This window comes from Pinus tabuliformis, chromosome 8, assembly GCF_031772625.1.
Source record: "Pinus tabuliformis cultivar Carrire ecotype Pingquan chromosome 8, CPIR1, whole genome shotgun sequence".
In the NCBI taxonomy this organism is placed as follows: Eukaryota; Viridiplantae; Streptophyta; class Pinopsida; order Pinales; family Pinaceae; genus Pinus; species Pinus tabuliformis.
Window position 1 is genome coordinate 1,860,796,119 of NC_142294.1, and position 23,340 is coordinate 1,860,819,458.

The following is a 23,340-nucleotide window of genomic DNA, read 5'->3' on the forward strand; positions in this document are numbered from 1 at the left end:
TAAATGTAGGTGAAGTTTTTAATTTATTTTTTTTTACGGCACAAGTGAAACGAAAAGTTATGTCCTGTTTTTTTGTTGAGAATGAAATGTAATACGCAATACGTAGCAGCGAAAGAGAAATAAAAAAAATTACACATACAACAGTGTTAATTTTTTTTCAGAGGAGATAGAGTTTTTTTTGTAATGCACAACAGTGCAAAGACAGTGCACTTATCATTTTTCTTTCTTTTCGATCCTGAAACCGATTCAGTGTGTGTGTTAAGAAAAAGAGTATTGCTCTCTGTTTTTGTTGTTGTTCTAAAATGTTTTTAATTAAATTGATATATCGGATGATTTCTGTTCTGCAATCCTAATCGGTCGAGTATGTTTCCTAGCTTGAATTTGTTGAACAAAGCGTCTGTTTTAGATTAGTTGAATTAGGATTCAGAATCGATAAGAAAGTTTTTGCCGATCAGGATTCTTTGTAATCGTAGACATCGGATGTAGAAACTCTGTTTGTTTTTGTTTTTTTTTTTTTTTTTTATGTTATGGAATTATCAGAAATTCCCAACAGTATGCTGGCCAGACTAAGTTATTCAACACTTTAACACCCAAAGTTATTGTAAGCTTGGTATTTGAATTTGCAGTAAAACTAGCTTGAATTTCCTTTGAAGTAGCGAAATCATCTAGCCTGCCCTGCATCTTTAATGTCAACTGAGTACCACACTCCTTCTTCAACTCGGACAATATGTTCTATTCATGATCAATATCGATGCTCTTGTCGAACAATAATCTCTTGGCCAGTTTCTTGTTGCAAGATTCTGCAAATAAATCTTTATCCATAATGTAATGAACAAGTTCTCCGATTTTTTGGAAAATTCTCCATCATCCATTAGTTTAGGTTTCCTGAGTACACTATCACAAAATTCTGCGAACAACTCTGCACAAGTGCTTCCTCCCTCTCTTTTATCAAATATTACGAAAAATGCTTCCCTGAAAGCCACAAGAATAACCTGATGATTTTGAAATTCATGCTCTACATAACCCATATACTTGCCATGGATTTCAATGAGCTTGGGCACAAATTCATGCTTATCATTCCTAGCATCCTCTGCCCATTTAATCAATGCTATTGCTTTGGTAGTTACATGTTCTTTTAAAATACATGCCACTGGTTCCAAAGCCCGGGGTATCTTACCAAACAACCTGTACATCCTAGAAAGGTCATCTTTCTTGTCATCCCTAAGCAACACATGGCAACAAGAATCTTGTTTTTCCAAAAGTTGAGCTTCATAGCGGGAGAGGAGTTCATTTTCTACTGTCTCCATTAAGTTGTGCTCGCTGCTGGAGTGCAAATAAGGGGAAACTTTGTGCTTCTCATGTTTCAGACACTCTTCAACTTTTAGCATATATTGGGGCAAGGATTCATGTACAATCCATAAAGCGGCCTTTCGAGCATGGTAAGTTGCAGTATCTTCAAACATGGGCTTTTCAAAATGATTCTTGTACAAGTCCATACCATTACCATTACCAATTTCCAAGAAAATGTTCACAACTTGTTTCACCAAAGCCCTGTCAATCTTCTCTCCCTCGCGCTCTCGCTTTATCAAACCCAACACACCATTCTTCACAACCATCCGTATGTGATCATACACAAGGTCACGGAAGAAGAGAAACACAACTTCTCTGAGACTGGGCAGCACAACACCCATGAAGCAGCGATCCAAATGAGAGAACATGTGTGACATGTAGTGGACCATGATCTTGTAATTTTCCCAAAGTTTCTCAAATTCCCTACAAATGAACTCACCATAACCACCATGTTGTTTACTCAATGATGGTAAAACCACCAAAGATATGTATAATTCAAACGACTTCCTGTACATTTCATATAGTCGCTGATGGTGGTCATGAACGTGTTTTTGCAAAAACAGTTCACAAATAGTCATATATACCTTCATAAACTCCTCGGAAGAGAAACATAATTCATCCTTCGTAAAGTCTCCTTCTACTCTTTTTCTCATTCCCACATCTCTGGAGATCAAATCCTGTCCTTCCTCCCACTCTATCTTCTGCGCCCATGCTCACGCCCGCAGCTTCAGTACTATCTCTTCATTCTTGCCTGCTAATAATAAAGCTTTATTATGCTTCGATGAATCTCCGCAGGAAATTTTATCCTTCTGCGGGACCTGCTCTTCTTCATTATTGAGCGATTTATTCATCTTCGACTTTTCCGACTCTATCTTCTTCAGCGTTACGTTCTCTTCTTCATTCTTCTTAGACTTATGGTTGTGCGCCATTAAAGACTTCTGCTCTGTGCCTTCACACGATAAGAATATTATTATTTCAATACAGGATCACCAGTTGCGAGTGCTCTTCCAGATCACGGCCACTTGGGACAAAGCGTCCACCACTTCGGACAAATCGCGTACTATCAATGTTTAGGGGGGTGATCAAAAACTCAAATTGCTGGCGATTTAATGTATTGTCACAAATTCGATGCTGAATTGAATTGAATTTATAGGACACGGAGTCAACATAATACCCTTTGGCCGACGGCTACGCAAATCAGCTTAATCATTTGCCTTTCCTTTTCTTTTGTTTTGTGATGACATACACTATTCAATCGTTGTGACATACACTCTTCAAATATAATTTAATTTATTTTTCTTTTATATTCAATATTCTTCTGGTTGATATTTATTTTATTTTCGAGGTAGTTATATATATATATATATAAAGTTATATAAATAAGTGTCATACTAAGTAAGTGATTTATAGATTTTTGGGTATGTGGTATTAATAAAACATGGTATTGAAACAAAGCATTTTTATACAATAAGAATTTTTATGATAATATATGAGTAAATCTCCTTAATTAAAGTGGGGATAAATCTTCTTGATTAAGATTATTGTTTCATACTATTGTTCAATTTATATGCACTGACAAAGAATTTATAATTTAGTTAGTTTTTATTTTATTTATAATTCGAGCAACATGACATGTATCAAGAAGTAAGTGTGTTTCAATGCTTATTATAGATACCAACCATTTAGTTCTAAACTTAGCTTGATTTGTGTTCATCTCTTCGTGCTTCATCATGTTGGTTGCTAAAAAGTATTTTCAAGACATCACAACCATGTAAAAAAGATATAAGGAAAAGAGCTTTCAAAATATTTTATTTGTTAGTGTGAATAAATTTCAAGGAGTATGTAACAATTGTGCACAAGTTCTTGTCACCTAAGTCAGAGCATATGTCATATACGTGAATTTATCCAATTAACCAACCCTTAATTGGTTCATCTCATTGTTATTTAAACTTATTTATTGCTATCCAAATCGAATTAGATCCATGCCATGATAATCAACCATTAAACACGATGCATTTCCATCCATAATAGTAGCAATTTTAAGCATATTCGCAAACACCAAATCAGGCCAAGACAATGCACTTAACAAAATTAACATTAATTCCAAACAACAATTTACCAACTACTTAAATGACCAAATCAATCCACTACATACTCATCCCTTACATGAACCCAAATCAACCATTAACACCATTACAAGATCATCAATGCATCCATATTCATTTTGAGACCAAATCAATTGCTAACCATGAGCAAGTAATTTATATGTTGAAGACCATGTCAAGATGCTTTAATCACAAATAAAACCATGGGAAATTTGATAGATTAAGTCACGGTATTTTCTTTTGCACCCTACAGGCAGTGTTGTGAGCATATACTGGGAAACCTAGGGAGATTGTTGCGAGCACAGAGTGTTATACATGAAAATATCTCCTCATCAGCTTAGAGCAGAATACTATGTTGTTGGTTGAAATACCCATTTCTCCTAACCTATATAAGACTAATACAATTTAATTAGCATGAGTACCACCTTATCCTAGTCAATAACAAGTTGTCCCCTTCATCTAACTTATGTTACCAAAATTCTCACTTAGTCATGAGTTAAAAAGCTCAAGTTAACTAGATTGTGACACTCTTGTTAACTTTCAAAAACTCTTATATGGCAGTGCAATCTCTTTATCCTCATATTTAGCTTCTTCCTAAACAAGAAAAGCATACAAAAGAAAGAAAGAGCCATAAAGCACGGGGAAGGTTTTTCCTAAGCACACAAGCATCTAAAAAGCGAAAAAACCATTTTTATGTGAGGAAACATTAATCACCCAAACGATTTTTCCCAAATTGAACTAATAAGGAATTTGGGAAATCTTCATAGCATTGACTTGCATATATATTGGAGGCTTGGCCATTGAATAAAGGATGGGAATCCTTGTATTGTCACATTGCTGAGATATATCTTGAGAGGGAGAGTTTTGGAGCTAGGAGTCATGGGAGGTGATGTTGCATCTTTATCTACTAATAATCCTGAGCATTAGTACAACCTTTCTCTTACTTAGTTTTCCCTAGGTTTCCGGGTTAACCTGAAAGGGTTTTATTTTCATCTAACCGAGCATTAAATCCTATAGTAGAATTGGCAACTCAGATGGGGAGAATTCTAATTCTTGTTTTTGTTTTCCCTCTCCTAAATTCCCTCTCTCTGATCTTGTATTTTCTTGAGTTCCCATTCATTGTTTGCATGCTTAATAATCCAAATTGATCTGAGAACTTTTCTTGGACCCAAACCCTCTTGTTTTTTAGTTAAACATGTGTAACACTGCCTACGGTGGATACCAAAGCCTTATAACACTATCTATGCCTTATCCACACTGCGTTAACCCTACTTGTAATGTACTGTGTTGGTTTGTTAGCCCGGGTTAGTACTTATAACATTTGATTTGTCACTTTTCTAGTGATTTCCATTGCTTGTGTTTTGTTGCTTTGTGTGTTAAGGTCTTTGATGTCTTAGAATATAATCATCATGGTTGCATTCATTGTTTCTTTTGGAATTTAGTTTAGCTTGCATCTTAAAATAACAAAGAAAAAAAATCATTATATGCTTAATCTTCTTGATATTCTGTACATTAATGTTCATGCACTTTGGAGTATCATTGTCTGCATTTTTTTTAGGTGCATTGGAACTTGTATTTTGTTTGTTATTTGGAAAAGGCGTATAGTTACTCTCTCCTTGTAGAAGGACTTCTTCATCGAACTGAAATTGAAAAGCATACTTTCTGCATGGTCTGAGTCAAAGTCTCCTAAAACTCCATACATCAACATCCCCTTCGAAGACATTGATAAAGTACCTTTAAGATCAATCTCATAATAAAAATAATCAACAACTTTTTTTCAAAATACACACACATTAGTTTAAGCTAAAATCTTGGGCCAGGTTGTGATGAGTAAACTTTCCAAGATTTCGAAATTGAGACTAGTGTCATTAATGAGAGTAAAATATTTTTTCACTCATATCATTCAAGACTGCTCCACTTACAATGGAGTTAAACACAAGACAACATCAGAGTGTAAGAGAGGGTAGCCCTCATTTGATTTCATTTTGGTGGTTATTTTGTGTACTAAGGATCCCCTCAGGGATATCATAGATGATTCGGGGACTTAGGTGTCCTACCCACACAACGTACTATCTATGACCATTACCCCCCCGATGGTATTTGTGATTTGAGGTAACATTAGTGGCAACAATTTATATGGATGAACACAAGGTGACTGGAGTAGGTTTTCCCTTGTACCTAAATAGAAAAATCTACTCTGTCTTTAGTTTTTTGGGAGGGTACTCATCTTCATGAGAGTAAATGGCCCCTTCTTACCGAGGTTCAGGTGAAAATTAGGAGTAAATGTAACTGTACATTTGACTGACTCTCTCTTTTAGCCCCTTCGATACTGGGTTTCATTACGAATTAGTTGTGGCTATCAGACAGAGTTACTTTCCCTAGTTGTTTGCCAATATCTGTTAGAGTATTTTTTTTTGGGTGTGTGTTGTTTTGTTATTGAAACTTATATAATGCATCACTTAATAAAATTTTGTAAAGTATATTCACCATGGCTACCCCAGGTTCTCGCAGTTTGACTTGATACTTATAAGGCCTTCTTCCACTTTCTGTGAAAGAATTTTCGACTGAATCAGATTCCCTCACTGCTCAAGGAAGTGAGTCTCCAATTTTACACCTTGAATCACACTCATAGTGACCCAGAGTCTATTCCGTCTGAGGATTGTTCTACTAAAGGTCTAGTACCTCCTTGTAATCCTCCACTTGTATATCCTCTCCGGCCTATCTGATTTAGGAAACAGCCTTACCTTTAGTGTCTTTATTGGTTTCCCCTTTGAAAATCCCAATGACTACTCATGATTCATGGCCTTTTTTGGAAACCTTTGCTCCACCACCATTCAACCCACATGTCTCAAGTTCCACACCTGTTGTGGGTTATCCTATTGTACAACCTATGGTTCATCCAGGAACCTTAGCTACACCCACTTGGGGTGGTGCTCAGCATTCTGTTGCCTCCACTGTGCCTACTTCTTTCGTGTTGGCTCCTAGTGTTCCTAGTATGACAAACTTCAACAACTTATTTGGTTGGAATCCATTGCTTAGTTAAGCTACCCCACCACTGTAGAGTAGGGGCAATGTTTATGGTGCCTATCTACCTACTGGGGGCATTCCTGCACCCATGCAATATGTGGATCAATAGGGCCCATATTTGGTGGATTCCTTTCCAATTAGTGGCTACCCCATTGGTGGTGGTCTGGTACCTAACTTGTCTTATGTGTCCGGTGGTGTTCCATTCCCTGGGTCCACTACATCTCCTTGGGGCCTCCCAACTCAACCATCTGCATCTTTTGGGGCTAACCTCTATCTTTGGGGAAACCTGTTAGTTGGTAGCCTTCCTCAAGCTTGGGGCATGCATTATGGCCCATCACTATATGCGACCCCATTTCTACCTCATGGAAACTACTATCCATCACAATCATGAACCCTATAAGAAACTAGTTGATGGGAGAACCTCCTAGTCCTTCTAGTCATTCTAATTTTCCTTGGTCTCATTCGGCTACACTTAATCCATTGCCTTTCTGGGCTACATTAGACATCCTAGATCTATACATGTCGACAAATGATCCCATCAACCATAACTTTCTTTGGCCTCTAACCTTTCACAATTTTTTGCAGACGTTCCTAAGCTTGAAGGAAAGTAGAAAGTTTGAGCCTTCTTTTTATGGTATTTTTATTTCTCATTAATCTGAAAAACCTCGAGCTTACTTCTTCAGGTTCATTAAAATTACATGAAGAAGCACCAAGAATTATTTTTATGGTATCTTTCTTGCTATTTAATCCAAAAAACCTAGATTTTACTTCTTAAGGCTCGTTAAGCTTACACGAAGAAGACCAAGCCTTCTTTTCCGGGACTTTTCTCGCTCATAAAATTGAAAAAAACCTCAAGTTAGCTTTTTTTGGCTCGTAAAACTCATGCAAAGAAGATTTCAACAACTCTTTTTCTCTCTTTTTCTAGCTCGTTTAACTTGTTAGTGTTTGTTAGTCATTTCAGTCACTGGTGATCAAATGTGCTCTTACAAAGTTTTTTTTTTTTTACTACTAGGGTCTTAGGTCAAAATTTTATGGTTTCAAGTAGCTTTTCAATAAAAAATTGGTCATTGGTTAGGAAGTGTTGGGCATGGGATTCCCCGCAGCATGTTTTTGGGGCTCAAAGCCCAAGTTTTGGTTAATTGTATTGTAAGACTCCGTGAATTGCGGGCGCGGAGCATGAAGTCTAAGATGAGTCATAGGGTTGTCCCCCCTGGAATATTGTAATTTAATGTAAAGTTGTGTCATCCTACCCATGGTCTGCAGACCATTGGATTGTATAAATAGAGCGAGGCTCTAAGTCTAAAGGAAGGTAGTGAATAATAGATAGAATAGTGAAGGGCATTGTTCGAGGTGTGAGTTGAATCTAAAGTGTATTGGGTCATAGTAGTAGGAAGAGGCTCTGCAGCTAAGTGCGCAGAGGCCTAGTAAAGTCCGTAGCTGAGTGCGCGGGCCCATGCAGCTGAGTGCGTAGGGCAGAGTCGGGTCTGTAATTGATATTAGGAGTTAATAAAAGAGAAGATTACTCTGTGCATCTATTCTTGAATCAATATTCGAATGTTATGCATTACTTTTATTCGGTTTATTTACTGCACGTAATTGATGAATACTAGTATGAATAATTATATATAAAAATAATCTAAGTACTCAAATAATAGAGACTAATTAAGGAAGACTTAGTAAATAACACGGGTCACACTTTAGCTCGAACTGCGTGAAGACTGTATCGTAGGGCGTGGGAGGCCCATTGGTGCGCGCAGTGCAATAAGTGTGAAGGTTGGACCGCATACCAATCACCTCATATCAGACATCTCCAGGGTGCAGAAACCTAGTTCTAGCACCCTCCCATACTACTTCAGGTGAGACCTCAGTCCGCACTCTGTGTACTGTTGCTGAAAGGGCCAGTAGTATAAGGATTTACTTGGCTAAATCACTTCTGAACCTGGGTCAGGCCCCACTAAGCCAACAAATGGTTCCGTTGTTAGGACCAGGATTTGCATAATGTATGTTTGATGTCGTGCCACTGGAACCCAACAAAGAAGGAAATTGAAGAGTGGTTGGACAAGAAGATTAACGTGTTCACAACACAGGAAAACAGAACTCTGTAGGTTTCTAAGGAAAAGTGGTTGGAGCGCTAAGTGTATACAGAAATTCGCGAGATTTTCTTTGCATCCTTTCCTTTTGAGCTATATGAGTGGATCACGAAGTTAGTTGATAGCCAGGGAAGGTGTAGGCTCGATAAACCAATAGTGTGGACTCCGGAATTAGTGAGCAGACTAGAAGCATCAAAAGACAAGATCGCGTGGGCTGTGGACCATTGGCTCGACAGGATAATAGGGGGATTTATCACTGAGTTTGCGGTATACATGACCATGAGCTACAACAAGGTAGAACGACGCTTTCTCAAAGGACCGCGAGGTAAGTATATTAAATATTTCAATACTTGGATTAAGATGCTATTGTGTGAAAAAAGGGTCATGTGAATACATTAATGTTTGGGACTATGTGGAGCGGAAATATCTACAAGAGTAGCGAATAATTAGAAAAGAGTTCGTTAATTTCACCCTCGCAAGAGAGCGAGGAAGAGCTCGCTAAGGTCTCTTCGAGAAGCGCAGTCAATTTGATAAGACAACACATTCCACGGTTACCACTCCCACCCACACCTCCACCCGCTTCACCTCCCTTACCTCCATCTCCACCCACTCCACCTCCACCACCTCCACAGTTCAGTATGGCAAGCGCAATCAAACTACCAGTATTCAGAGAAGTAGGGAATGAAGATCCGGACCAATACTGGTTCATGGTAAGAGCGGTATGGGAAGCAAAAGGTGTTACGAATGACAATATTAAGAAGGGTACATTGGTGAGCGCATTGTAGGATTACGCATTAACATGGTATATCAAGCACTCTAACAACCACCCAAACGCAGGGATAGCGGAGATCCAGAACGCACTGAATAGGGAATTTAACAGGCCAAAGTGAGAAACATAGTCAATCATCATGTTTCAAGAAATCATGGTGCTCCTGGGAAAAACTCCCTCGGACCTGGATCAATGGCTGAAGAGTACAATCCATGAAGCCAATATGACATTGACAAATGGAAATCATCACGCATGGTTTTTAGCATATCTGACACCGCACTTGAGGATGGCGCTGTCACAACAAAAACTTTCCACCCAGGCTGAAGCGTTGGAAATGGAAATGAGATTACATCAGACCCTGATACAAGACCCTAGGTTGGGATATCAAAAAATCCATGCGCAACTACAAAATCTGTGTTTAGAGATGCAGAGTTTGAAGCGGGATAGGGCACCGCGACCAGAGGCGTGCGAGGAAGTATGGTGCACAAAATGCAAGGGCCAGGGCCATGACAAGGATCACTGTCTAGTGTTCGTGAACTACTTGGCAAGAGGAGGGCCAATGCCATTGAGATGGGAGGCATAGGAAGGGCCGAGGGTGGAAACCGCTTTATGGTGTGCGATTTTTTAGATAGGAGGGAAACACACGAAAACTAATTGTCATTTGTTGTAGAAGTATACACAGACACCCCACCAATTGTTTTGTAATTTTTGCAGGTCGGTAGGCCATGATGAGTGCACTTGCTGCAGTTACGAGCTAATGATGGATCAGACCCCTACCTATAGGATGTAGACTGAAACGCGAGCCCTTGACCAAAATGCGGGGATGGCGGGTGCTCGATTTCAGGGGCGAGGCCAAGGACGAGGTGGAATTGGACCAGGAAGGGGCCACAGACAATTAATTTGTTACAATTGCGGAGGACGAGGGCACTATGCACGTGATTGCACCAACCCGATGAGGATATCCTGTTTGTATTGTGCTCAGTTTGATCATGAAACAATAGACTGTGTTATGTTGATCACAAGGATGTGTGGAAAAGGGGTATTCTAGCCTCCCCCGACTCAGAATATACAAATGATGAGGTCTAAGCCACGCGAAGAGGACCCGAACATAAACATGATGCTCAAAGGCGGTATGACCATGGGAGAGGATACTGGGAAGCAAGCAGAGGAAAGTGTGTGGGTTCGCAAGGCTCTTGCAAAGGAACCTGAGTTTGACTTAGAACAAGCAAAGGAGACATTTATGGAAGCTAAGAAGAGCTTCAAGGAGGCCTCGACTTCAGGGAGTAAGGATCAACCAGAGCCAGGAATGGATCCTTCAATGCTCACTACCTTTCTTGAGACATGCATGAAACTACTGCGCGATAACAAGGTAGTTAAAGGACTATAGGAACTGATCACTAGATGCATGGGGTCAGGAGAACTGTGCGTAGTCTAGAAATTGTGGAAGCATGCATTGTGCACTAGAAGGGAAATGAGGTTGACTACACAGATTGGTGAGTATGAAATGGATAAGGTAATCCTAGATCTGGGTTCGCACACAAATGTATTATCGAAGAAAACATGGGAACGCATGGGTAGGCCCACATTACAATGGTCCCCTATTCAATTACGAATGGTAAACTAATAGAATATTTTTCCCATGGGGAGGTTGTAAGGGGTAACAGTTGATATTGAAGGCGCGAGCGTGCAGGCGAATCTTGAAGTAATAGAGATTGTCGATGATAGCAATACCTATCCCACGCTATTAGGAATAGACTAGGCCATCGATATGAATGGAGTCATCAACCTTAAAAAGCACAAAATGATCTTCGATAAAAAATCATTACGCGTAGTAGTCCCACTGGACCTAGCCGAAGGAGCTCGCTACACTAAACCAGTGCACGACGATGATCTTGATTGTATTTACAAGATAATTGCGCAAGACCAAGATTGGGTGAATTCGACGGGATATGGGAGGATCTCATGGGAGCGTGAAAGCTCCTATACTTCGGATTCAGATGAAGAAGTAGAGCAATGGAAGAATCAGTTGCACGAAGTGACAACATTGAATTACAACATGATGGTCAGATCACTGCGTTGCGTGACAACAGAGGTAAGAGAGCTGCCGACATATGATGGATTGATGGTGATGGATGAATTCCTGAGCAAATTTGAAAGCGCAATACCAGAACAGCAACGGTTCGATGCGTTGAAGTGGGCACTAGGCACAACACCCGCACAATGGTGGGGTACACATCAAAGAAATTTTGAGGACTGGTGCGGATGTAGAGGGATGATGCGCCTATGATTTGGGAAACCGCAACTACGGTTGGAAGACAAATACAATGGACGAGATAACCCACACGCACGCCTCGCGAAATGGATCAAGGTCTTCAGGGAAGAACCACAACCTAAATGAGTATAGTTATTCTACCATACCTTGGATGTGATACCCATGAATTGGTGTGCCGAGACAGAACTTTGACATGGTACGGCCGAATGGGATGTCTTGCGTGAGGGATTTTTATTAACATTCACATTTGAAGACCAGTGGTCAGATACTGTTGACGATGCGCTGCAAGTAGTAAAAGCCTCCATCTTCAAAATACCACAGGAGCCACTGGAAATGCTTCAACTAGTATGGGCAACCCAGTTAAGCAGTGTCCTAGAATGCTATAATGTACAGGTGGAGGAGGATGATGACGACCCCCGAAATATTCATGTTCTAGGAACTGAAGGTTGTCACGAGTTTCGAGGACCATCATTTGAGGATCACGACATCACCGCACAGCTACAAACAAAGCAGGTAAACATTGGCACAGAAGCGGAGCCGAAGTATGAGACACTTGGGGACTATTGGGACGATGCTACGGTAGATAAGGTCGCTAAGTTACTCCGTGAATACCAAGACTTGTTCCCGACCAAAATCACGGACTTAAAAGGGATCATTGGCGACCTAGGGATGATGAAGATCACTCGGAAACTGGAGGTGAAGCCAGTCAAGCAATGGCCTTAACTCTTGAACCCAAAGTATAAAGAAAAGGTCCGCGGCGAGTTACACAAAATGCTCGTAGCCAGAATTATTGAACTAGTGGAAGAATCCAATTGGGTGAATCCTATGGTAGTACAGGAGAAGAAACAAAAGGGTGCAATTAGAATATGCATAGACCTCAGGAAGTTGAACGATGCCTGTGTACATGATCCATTCCCAACACCATTCATAGATGAAGTACTAGAGAATGTTGGCGGCCAGGAATCATACTCGTTCACGGATGGGTTTTGGGGATACCATCAGATCAAGATCACACCAGAAGATAGGAGAAAGATGACCTTTGCAATAGATTGGAGCTGCTTTCAGTACACTGTTATGCCCTTTGGAATGAAGAACACGCTAGCAATATTTTCGCGCACAGTGGTGGCAGTGTTCAAAGAATACATTCACAAGTTCTTGGAGGTCTATTTGGATGATTGAATTGTCTTTGGATTAGTTAAGCACGATGTAGCAAGCTTATGTTTGATGTTGGATACTTGCCGCCGACACCAGATTGCGCTGAACCTGAAGAAGTGCACATTCCTCATTCCCTTTGGAAACCTGCTAGGACATGTGGTCTGCAAACAAGGGTTGATGGTGGACCCTGCGAAGATTGCCGTTATCCTCAATTTGGAAGCACCACGGAGTGTTAAGCAACTACACGCTACCTTGGGACACACTGGATACTATAGGAAGTTCATCAAAAGTTATGCCCAAATAGCAATGCCGATGGAAAAGCTATTGAAAAAATATGTTACATCTTGCTAGAATGACGATTGCATGAAAAGTTTGGATGTCCTAAAGGGGAAACTGGCCTCTGTGCCAATCTTGGTCATCCCGAAATGGGACGTGGAATTTCATGTGCATGTTGATGCATCGTGTATCGCGTTGGGAGTCGTACTCACACAGGAAGGTGCAGAAGGTGTAGATCACCCGATCGTGTTTGCTAGTCGAAGATTGCCAAAGTAGAAAATAACTACTCTACTACTGAGCGCAAAGGGCTAGCAATGGTTTACGTGCTCCAAAAATATTGGCACTATTTACTGGGAGGACATTTCAAGATGTATACCGACCATTCCGCATTGAAATACCTGGTGAACAAGCTTGTGTCGGGGGGGCGTATATGCAGATGGCTTTTACTGTTTCAATAATATGATTTTGAGGTCATAGTCAAGCCGGGACGCTTGAATGCAGGACTAGACCACTTGTCACGAATTGAGACAGGTGAGGAAGCTACAAATTTGGAGGAGGGACTACCAGATGCACAACTCTTTGCAGTATGCATTGCGCACGGAAACTTCAAAGATATAATCCATTTTCTAACAACAACGACTGCACCGAAGGAGTACTCAATCCAATAGAAGAAGGAATTGGTGGTGTGTTATGAAACTAGCTCACAGAAAGATAGAAAAGATAGATCAACGCCTTAGAATTCAGCCTCTTCGAGGGGACAACCTCCTTTACATTACATAAATGAATGATTCCTTGATGATACAAATGACAAGACCTCCTTTCTATATATAGGAGTCTAAGGAGTCATAATATAATCAGAGCCGACATAACAATAATAATGTAAGGGCACAATAATAACAATAGTGGGCTTCTATGGGGACTACATGGGTACAAAAATATAATAAGGGGGTTGTACTAATAACAATAAGGGGTTACGCTAGTAGTATAGGGGCCTAACATGCCCCTCTCCTTCAAAAAGTGTTGTCCTCAACGCTTGAGTAGTTCTTGATACTTCTGCAGAATATTCTTGTCCTCCCATGTGGAATCTTCAACGGGTAAGTTCTTCCACTTGATGAGATACTTTGAAATTGATTGATTTCGTAACTATCGGGTTCTTGTTTCTGTGACTGCTCCAGGTTCCAATATGATTTTTCCTTCCTCTTCAGGTTCTGGAAATATTTCTTGAATTGGGATCTTCTGCAACTTTTGAATGAGCGGCCACACTTCTTCATCCTTTTTCCATTCATCCCTTGCATCGTTTATCCAATCTGGTTGGATAATAGAAATAGCACAAAACAATGCTTCCACATCCTCATCCTTTCTTGAGAGTGCATCTGCAACAAAATTTTGCTTCCATTTTCTATAGATGATGTCAAAGTCATAATCCAACATATTTGTTACACATTTTTTTTGTTCTTCTAAAGATAATAGTTCTAAAAAGTATTTAAGACTATCATGATCCATTTTTACCTTGAAGTGTCTTCCCATTCGGTAAGGTCACCATTTCTTAAGTGCATGTAATATTGCCAACATTTCGTTCTCATAAATAGCTTGCTTGAGATGTAGCAGTAAAAACACCCAATCACCTACATCAAAACATTTTTCACTACGATGTTGATCTACCTGTTGTTTCATTCGATTTTGCACCTTAGTGGCATTATCCTTTAAAATTTGGAGAACTTGTTGTTGATGCTCGATATAATCTTTCACTGCTTGAACCTTTTTCTTCTTGATATGTCCTTCTATATTTAGAGTGTGAGGAGTGGTAATTTCTTCCAATCCTTTACAAGATATGATCAGATTCATTTCGTGATGCTCGATGTGATCTTTCACTTCTTGAACATTTTTCTTCTTGATATGTCCTTCTATCTTGATAGTTTGAGGAGTGGTAATTATGACCAATGAATTACAAGATATGGTTGGATTCATTTCTTCTTTCTTGATGTGATCTTTCACTTCTTGCACCTTTTTCTTCTTGATATGTCCTTCTATCTTGAGAGTTTGAGGAGTGGTAATTCTTGCCAATGCTTTAAAAGATATGGTCTGATTCATTTCTTCTTTCTCTGGGGTTGGGCCCTGGTGTATATCCTCTTATTCTGATGTTTCTTGATCCTTTTCTTCCTCCTCTTCATACTCTATGTAAAATAATTTCTTCTCAGCACACTTATGACCCTTAGTGCATTTGCTATCACAATTGTAACAAAGCCTTTTTTCTCTTTTTTCTTCCAATTGCTGTGGTGTAACCCTTGTAGGTTGTGGAAGGCTAGGAGAAACAACGCTTCCATCTTTATAGTTGTGAGGGGTAGACTTCCTTGTTGCCATAATTTTACTTTCCACTATGTAACAAAGCCCTTTTACTCTTTCCAATTGTTGTGGTGTTGCTTTAAAGAAGGTGTTGCTCTTTGTATCCTCATAATGTGCTATCATTTCCTCCATGAAAATTGATCACGTAACAAGTTGTTTACGAGAACAAAGCCCTTTATACCATAAAAATTGATTCGGTTCTAAATATGAAGATGCAATACATACCTTTTTTAACAGTGGTACACCATGTAGATCAAAGTATTGCTCCATTTGAAGTCTCCAATTTACCGGATCCTTGCCATCAAAATTCCTCATCTCGATTTTTCTTGATTTTAGGAGCTCAATCTTGAAACGACTGTAACTCTGTAATTTCAGATCTTTAAGTTCTAAAATTGTGATCTTAAGTAGCCCTCTGTGTCCTCTTTCCAATGCCACTAGTCTGATCCAAATTGGATTCTCCAAGGAAGAGTTATGCCAAATCTCCCACAATGACCTGATTATAGACTAGTTCAGTAGAGCGAACTTGTACGATGTGCCACGAGTCACTGTTTTGACCTTTGGCTCTGAAAAATATATACAAGAACTACAGTACGTCCTCTTTGTGTACCTTCTTATGAAATTTCAATCCGATGCTCAGAGAGAAAGTTATGATGATTTTCCCCAAGTCACCTGTTTGAAATGTAATTCAGGAGTCTGCAAAAAGACCAACTTCCTCAGATCATATCTCCACAAATATAGTGAGAAAAGCTCTGAAATTCAGACCCGAGGTTCAGTGCAATTTCAACTCAAATGGGTTTTTTTAAGCTTCTGAAACGTCGCAGAAAAAAAGTTATAGCGAAAATTCGACGATGTCCTATTTGGAGCAACAAAACCCTAGAATCCAAAGCTCTATTACCAAATGTTATGAAACCAACTCACAGAAAGATAGAAAATATAGATCAACACCTTAGAATTCAGCCTCTTCGAGGGGGAAACCTCCTTTACATTACACAAATGAATGATTACTTGATGATACAGATGATAAGACCTCCTTTCTATATATAGGAGTCTAAGGAGTCATAATATAATCAAAGCCGACATAACAATAATAATGTAAGGGCACAATAATAACAATAGTGGGCTTCTATGGGGCATAATAATAACAATAGTGGAATTCTATGGGGACTACATGGGTACAAAAATATAATAAGGGGGTTGTACTAATAACAATAAGGGGTTACACTAGTAGTATAGGGGCCTAACATGGTGCGCGTGATGAACTTTTCTGTCATCGTTGGGCACCTCTACAAGATGGGCAACGGTGAGATATTTCAAAGATACGTACCTGAATTTGAATGAGGTTAGATCTTCGTAGAAACACATGGGGTCATTGCAGGAGGACACTATGCAAGACGCATGACCACACAAAAGATTCTTTGTACAGGGCTATGGTGGCCGAACTTGCACTAGGATTCGAAAGCACACTGTAAGGCTTGCGACATATGTCAAAGGACGGGAAAACCATCACGAAGCGACGAGATGCCACTAAATCCCCAAATGACATTACAGCCATTCAAGAAGTGGGCAATCGACTTTGTGGGCCCTGTTATCTCAAAATCAGGCCCTGGAAGGCTGCAGACCAGGAAGACTTCAAGTAACTATTTCAAACCGACTTTAGGCTGAGGCTTAGCCTCCTCAACCTGAGAGGGCTCTCTCTTAGATGGGTTAATGATTTTGATTAAAGATAAGATGGCTAACTCTTATAGAACAACTGTGAAAAATATGAATGGTGGAAACACTTTAAACAAAACTATCCATTGGGCTTATGGAGTCAACAACACCTCAATATAACAATGAACTCAACCTTACATGGAAGTCAGGGTATTCAACATTTAAACATTCAGAACATAAACTCATATGGGACCACACAGTTTATAAATGTATACAGGAAGTCAGAGAACATTCAATGAATTCTGAGTGATTATACATTCATACCACTGTAAAAATTAAGAAAAGGACAATATCACATATTCTGAACATAAAAAATCCTTCATGAATCCTGAGAAGTAAAGTTCAGCATGTATATTACTGAAAATGAGTTTTACATAAGCCAAATACCAGCTTTTTTCATAAAATTTTCCAACCCTGATTACATTGTTGTTTCAGCTATATATAGAGCTCTTATTCTAACTGATCGAGATTCCTCCTCCAGCATGAGGGGAATTCGAAAACTACTTCTATTACTGACACCTATTTAGCTTTTAACTGCCTATTAAATGTAACAAACTTCCACTAGACCTTCTAGATATCTAAATCAAGTAGGACTCTAATTCCATAACAGTCTTGGTCTACAATCATCCTCGTTCTTTGACATCTGGTCCCCTTCTAGTTTGGCTGTGATGGGTCTTCAAGGCTCCATGTTTGTCTTCAATGTTACATGTTTTCCAATACCCTGAAACATAGGAAACTGCCCCTGTGTACCGGTCTTTAGTTTGCCTTAACATGTCCGGATCCAACGAAGTATATCCTTTATCTTTTAATTACCCAAAATGGATCAGACTGCCACGTCTTTGATGTGTTGTCCACCGTTTTCATGCGTGAAAGCCAAAATTCTTGTAAACTGTTTCACATATCCTGACGTGTGGTAAATATGCTCACTTTATGACAAAAATCTAAAGTTGGATTCAAATGCATATTATCTCCACGTGTCTTGACCTGGTTGAATCTTAATAGCTTCAGCTGATGCCTTGCATACCTTGTAGACATTCCCCTTTCAAAATTCCCGCTTATAGTTCAAAACTGTTTGATTTATGTTGAAATCATCACTTTCAGCAGTTTCGTAGCGCGCTACGAAACTGCTGAGTTATTTAAAACAGCTTGTTTTTAACCTGAGACCTTTATTAACCGAGTGCTTGATTGCCAAAAACTTCTTTAGACTTTTCAAAGGCTGAATAGGGATTTAGATTTCTTCAGAAAGATAAGATCAAGCAAACTTATCAAAATTTTGAAATGGAATCTTACTTGAAATGAAAACTCATTTAGCAGGTCCTTTAAGCTGGCTTAGCTGTGCCTTCAGATCTTCAATTTGTTTCTTCATAACCTTATTCCCAGCTCTCAGTTGCATATTGATCCTTCTGATGTACTTGGCTTCTTTGATTGCTGGTACTGTCCAGGTGTGAAATTGTGAATGGCCGTCAACCGCTGAATTCAACTGGGCTTCTACAGTTTCATTCCCTTTCCATAGAGCTTTATAATAGTTTGTGTGTATGACTGCATGTCTTCTAGCAACTTTCTTCAATTTGGCGATCTCATGCTTAGCTGATTCTAATTGGCTCTTTATGGCTGCTATATTATCTTCTTTAGATGTGATGACTGTTTTTCCTGTGTTTTCCTTTTTCCAACGTTGTGTCCCTTCCCCTGTTTCCTCTGTTCTTGACAGTGCTTCCTGTATTTGCTGGAATCTCCTTGTCATAGGTATTCTAGGTTTTAAAACAAACTCTTCAGCTGGCTCATCAATTTTAAGCCTTTTTGAGGCCTTGGCTTTCTTGGTGTTTACTTGTTCTGACTGTATCAACTCAATTTGGACTGGTAGAGACTGCTCAATGTCAATAGCCTGTAATAAGGCATTTAAACTTCCCTTGGACACTGGACTTTCTTCAACTGCTACAGCTTTACCTTTTTCCTTATTTATCTGGCTTCTTGTTCTTATCCTTGAGACTACTTCAGATGTGCTTGTTTCAGGTACAGTCTTTTTACCATGAGCTTTTTCCTTAGTTGATTGCTGAGGTTGATCTTGGATGATGAGTGGCTTCACTTGTTTTCTTACTTGTGAATTTGGAACTCTTTTAGCTCTTGCTTCTGTTTGGAGCTCAGCTATTGTAGAATCTCTAGCAGGTTGAGGAGTGAGGCCAGTCTGGCTTTTGAAGCCAGCCATAAAAATGAATGAATTCTAATCTCTGTCTACCTTTTGGAGCCCATCTAAAACCAGTAGTTTGATCAAACCATGATGAAACAAAGAGGTTTCACAATCCTCTTTCCTCAGCTGTACCTTATCACACATCTTACTCAAACTACGGAAAAGATAAAAAGGTAAGTCTATGGAGACCTTCCCGGTGAAATGCAGAAGGAGTTTAAAGTGGTAAGAGTAAACCTTGTTATACCTTCCTTCACAAGTCAGATATTTCTGTATGCAGGTGAGTAAATGAGCATAATATTCTTTGACATAACTCCTGGGCACTGCCTTACTTAAATCTTCATTTACAAATTCATCCTTCAAAAACTCCTTGCAAGGATTCATGTCAAACTTGAAGTTTTTAAACCATTGCTCTTGTCCTCGTGGTATCTCTGTCACAGTAGATATCACTTCTGGCGAAACCTGCAATTCTATCATGGCTACTTTTGAATTCAAGCCTGTGAAGTTAAGTGAAAATTCTTTAGTTACCTGTGCGTGCCCTCGTAACTTTTTGAGAAAATTCCAGCACCCGGCCTTTTTAAATGCTTTCTCCACCTCTTTATTTCTCAGCGTTATGTCTAAGCCTTTAGGCTCAGTCCTTAGACATTTGCCGGATCTGTGCTCCTTTTTCTCCATTGATTCTTCCAAATCTTCGCAAAAAATGACTACCAACTCTGGTTGGAATGGTGATTCAGCTTCTATTTGAATTCAGCCTCGCTTGATTATCAGCCTCGCTTGATTATCTTTGCAGTTGAATTTTAAATTTTGCCGTTTAAAATCTTTCAAGTTGTAATCTTGCAGATTTGTCATTCATGCAAGACTTACGGCCATCATTAAGATTTATGCACGATGGTCTTTCTTGGAAATGATAATTCGTGCGTATCAACAGATCTAGTGGTGGTGATAGTGGCAATGAGTGGTGGAATGTGATAAGAGGGGTACATGAGCTGACATGAGAGGACACGGCCTATGACTCACCTAACAGATTTGACATTTCGGGAAAGATTCGCTGCGAAAGGTACGAATCCATGATTTCGCAGCGCGGTCAGTTTTAAATTTGAATGATGCGCTGCGAAACTGCCTAATCATGATTGCGCTGCGAAATTACAAAAAGACACGGTGGCTGACATAAGATAACAGGTGGCTATAAAACAATGTTAGATGGAGGGGAACCAATGGGAGCTGAGAATAACTTGACTCAAAAACTCTTGAAAACTTCGGATTCTAAGGGAAGAAACTTAAAACAAAAATAAACTAGCACTGACCTTGTCATCGGGCTAGGATGAAAAGTTACATATATCAATTTTAGTTCTAAGTGATAACAGGCCCAATCAAAACTCAGGGAAAAACGGGTGCGCGCTATATCATCATCGCGACGGAGTACTTGACACGATGGGCGGAAGCACAACTGGTGAAGGGCTGCATGGCCGCTATGACTGCAAAGTTTTTGCTTAAAAATGTGCTGACACGATTTGGCTGTCCGAAAATCTTAATGAGAGATCACGGGACACATTTCTTGAATGAAACTATCTGCGTGCTCACAGAAGAGTTCCAGGTCTATCACCAGAAAAGTACACCGTACCACCCACAGGCCAATGGGATAGTAGAAGCATTCAATAAAATACTAGAGAATACACTGACCAAAGTATGTAACGTGCAGCGGGACGACTGGAACCTACGCATACCTACTATGTTATGTGCGTATAGGACAACATGCAAGAAATTGATGGGACAAACACCATTTCGGTTGGTCTATGGTACAAAAGCAGTCATGCCAATGGAATACATTGTCCCTAGTTTACGAATAGTAGCACTCATAGGCATGACGATCGTGAAGCTTTGGAGGAAAGGCGCGTGCAATTAGAAGAGCTCGAGGAAGAATGATTTCTAGCGGGATTTCATCAGTAGGTACAAAAACAACATGGAAAGGCCTGGCATGATCATCTCAAGTTGTGCACCTTTAAGGTAAATGACTTAGTACTACTGTATGATAGTAAGTTTGAAAATTTTCCGAGAAAATTTAGAATGCACTGGCTGGGACCATATGTGGTAGAAGAGGTCACCAACGGAGGCGTGTTCCAGCTAGTCAATCTCAATGGAGAACCCTTCCCAGGCAAGGTTAATGGAAGCCGCTTGAAACCCTACACGGGTGGGCCAACTCTCTTACTAATCAGCCGAAGCACAGTCTTCATGGCCCAAGGAGCCAGACAAGGGTGCAGGACTATAAACACAAGTACCAGAAGTTGACACCAAAGAAGAGAAACGAGTCAGACATGAAGGATTCAGAAGAAGGAATGGAGCAGATCCAGTAGACAACAGAATAGTGCGCTGTGGACCTTTGCGCAACACAGGCACAGTTGGAGGGCCTCCGTGCCAAGATTGTCGCACTAGCAGAGTGACTTAGGACAAGGCACGATGATTGTGTTAGGGGACTGTTGGGGATGTTATCCCCTACAACATGTTTTTGGGGCTCAAAGCCCAAGTTTTGGTCAATTGTATTGTAAGACTCCGCGAATTGCGAGTGCGGAGCTCGAAGTCTAGGATGAGTCAGAGGGTTGTCCACCCTAGAATATTTTAATTTAATGTAAAGTTGTGTTGGCCTACCCATGGTCTGCGAACCATGGGATTGCATAAATAGAGTGAGTTTCTAAGAGTAAAGGAAGGTAGTGAATAATATATAGAATAGCGAAGTGCATGGTTCGAGGTTAGAGTTGAATCTGAAGTGTACTGGGTCATAGTAGTAGGAAGAGGCTCTACAGTTGAGTGCGCAGAGGCCTAGTAAAGTCTGAAGCTGAGTGCGCGGACTCCTGTAGTTGAGTGTGCAATGCAGAGTCCGGTTTGTAATTGAGATTGGAAGTTAATAAAAGAGAAGTTTACTTTGTGCATATGTTCTTGAATTTGTATTATGATGTTATGCATTACTTTTATTCGGTTTATTTACTGCGTGCAATTGATGAATACTTGTATGAATGATTATATATAAAAATAATCTAAGTACTCAGATAACAGAGACTAATTAAGGAAGATTTGGGTAAATAACACGGGTCGCGCTGCGGCTCGAACTGCACAAAAACTGTATCATAGGGCGCAGGGGGCCCATTGGTGTGCGTAGCGTAATAAGTGCGAAGGTTGGACCGCTTACCAATCACCTCATATCAGACATCTCTAGGGTGAAGAAACATGGTTCTAGCACCCTCCCATACTACTTTGGGTGAGACCTCATTCCATGCTCCGCGGATTATTGCCGAAAGGGCCAGTAGTACAGGGATTTGCTTGGCTAAATCACTTTTGAACCTAGGTTAGGCACCACTAAGCCAGCAGGAAGGTTCAGTATTTACTACTCCTTTCAGTTCCATGGTCAATTAATACCATCTTGGTCAGGTCAAATTACTGTTAGAAGAGTCCCATAGTCATTATGGTCATAATTTATCTCATAAGTCCATTCTTGGTCATCACTAGGTCATAGGGTTAATTTCTTGGAAATCGGTCATATCACCATTGAATCCATTTTATAAAGGAGTAGTAAAAGTTTAGTTTTCTATAAAAGTTTTAAATCATGTTTCTTATTTCATTTCTAATGAAATACTTTTATAAAATCATGAAGTTGCATTATCAAAGTCAAGTTATGAAAAGTGATGGTGGGTCCACTACCACATGTAAGTGAAAAATTGATTTTCACAAACTATAAAGGAGTCCCACTCAATCTGCATTTGCTCATTTAGTTTTCCAAGACATTACTCCAACAAAACAAACTGAATTTGTCAGATAAACATCAATTCTTGCATGCCTAAGTTTAGTTTCTCTTATGTGCTGCACAAATCCTCATGTTGTACTACAAAAATCCTGGCATTGCTGCGTTTTTCATCTAGAGGCTGCAAACTTCTTTGTAGAGACTTATTTCACCACATTCAAGTTGTGTTGTAGTAAATCCAGGTTGGTGGCCTATTATTTGCTCAAGTTATCTTCATTGTGTTGCTATGTTTCATTTCCCTCTCCTAGGGTTTTGAAAACAATTTTCATGA

The 23,340-nt window shown here is 39.8% G+C and overlaps 1 pseudogene; it reads right to left on the reverse strand.

Annotated features, from left to right (window-relative positions):
- Window positions 1–713: 713 nt before the first annotated feature.
- Window positions 714–1,928, reverse strand: LOC149243743 (cullin-1 pseudogene; annotated as a pseudogene).
- Window positions 1,929–23,340: the final 21,412 nt, after the last annotated feature.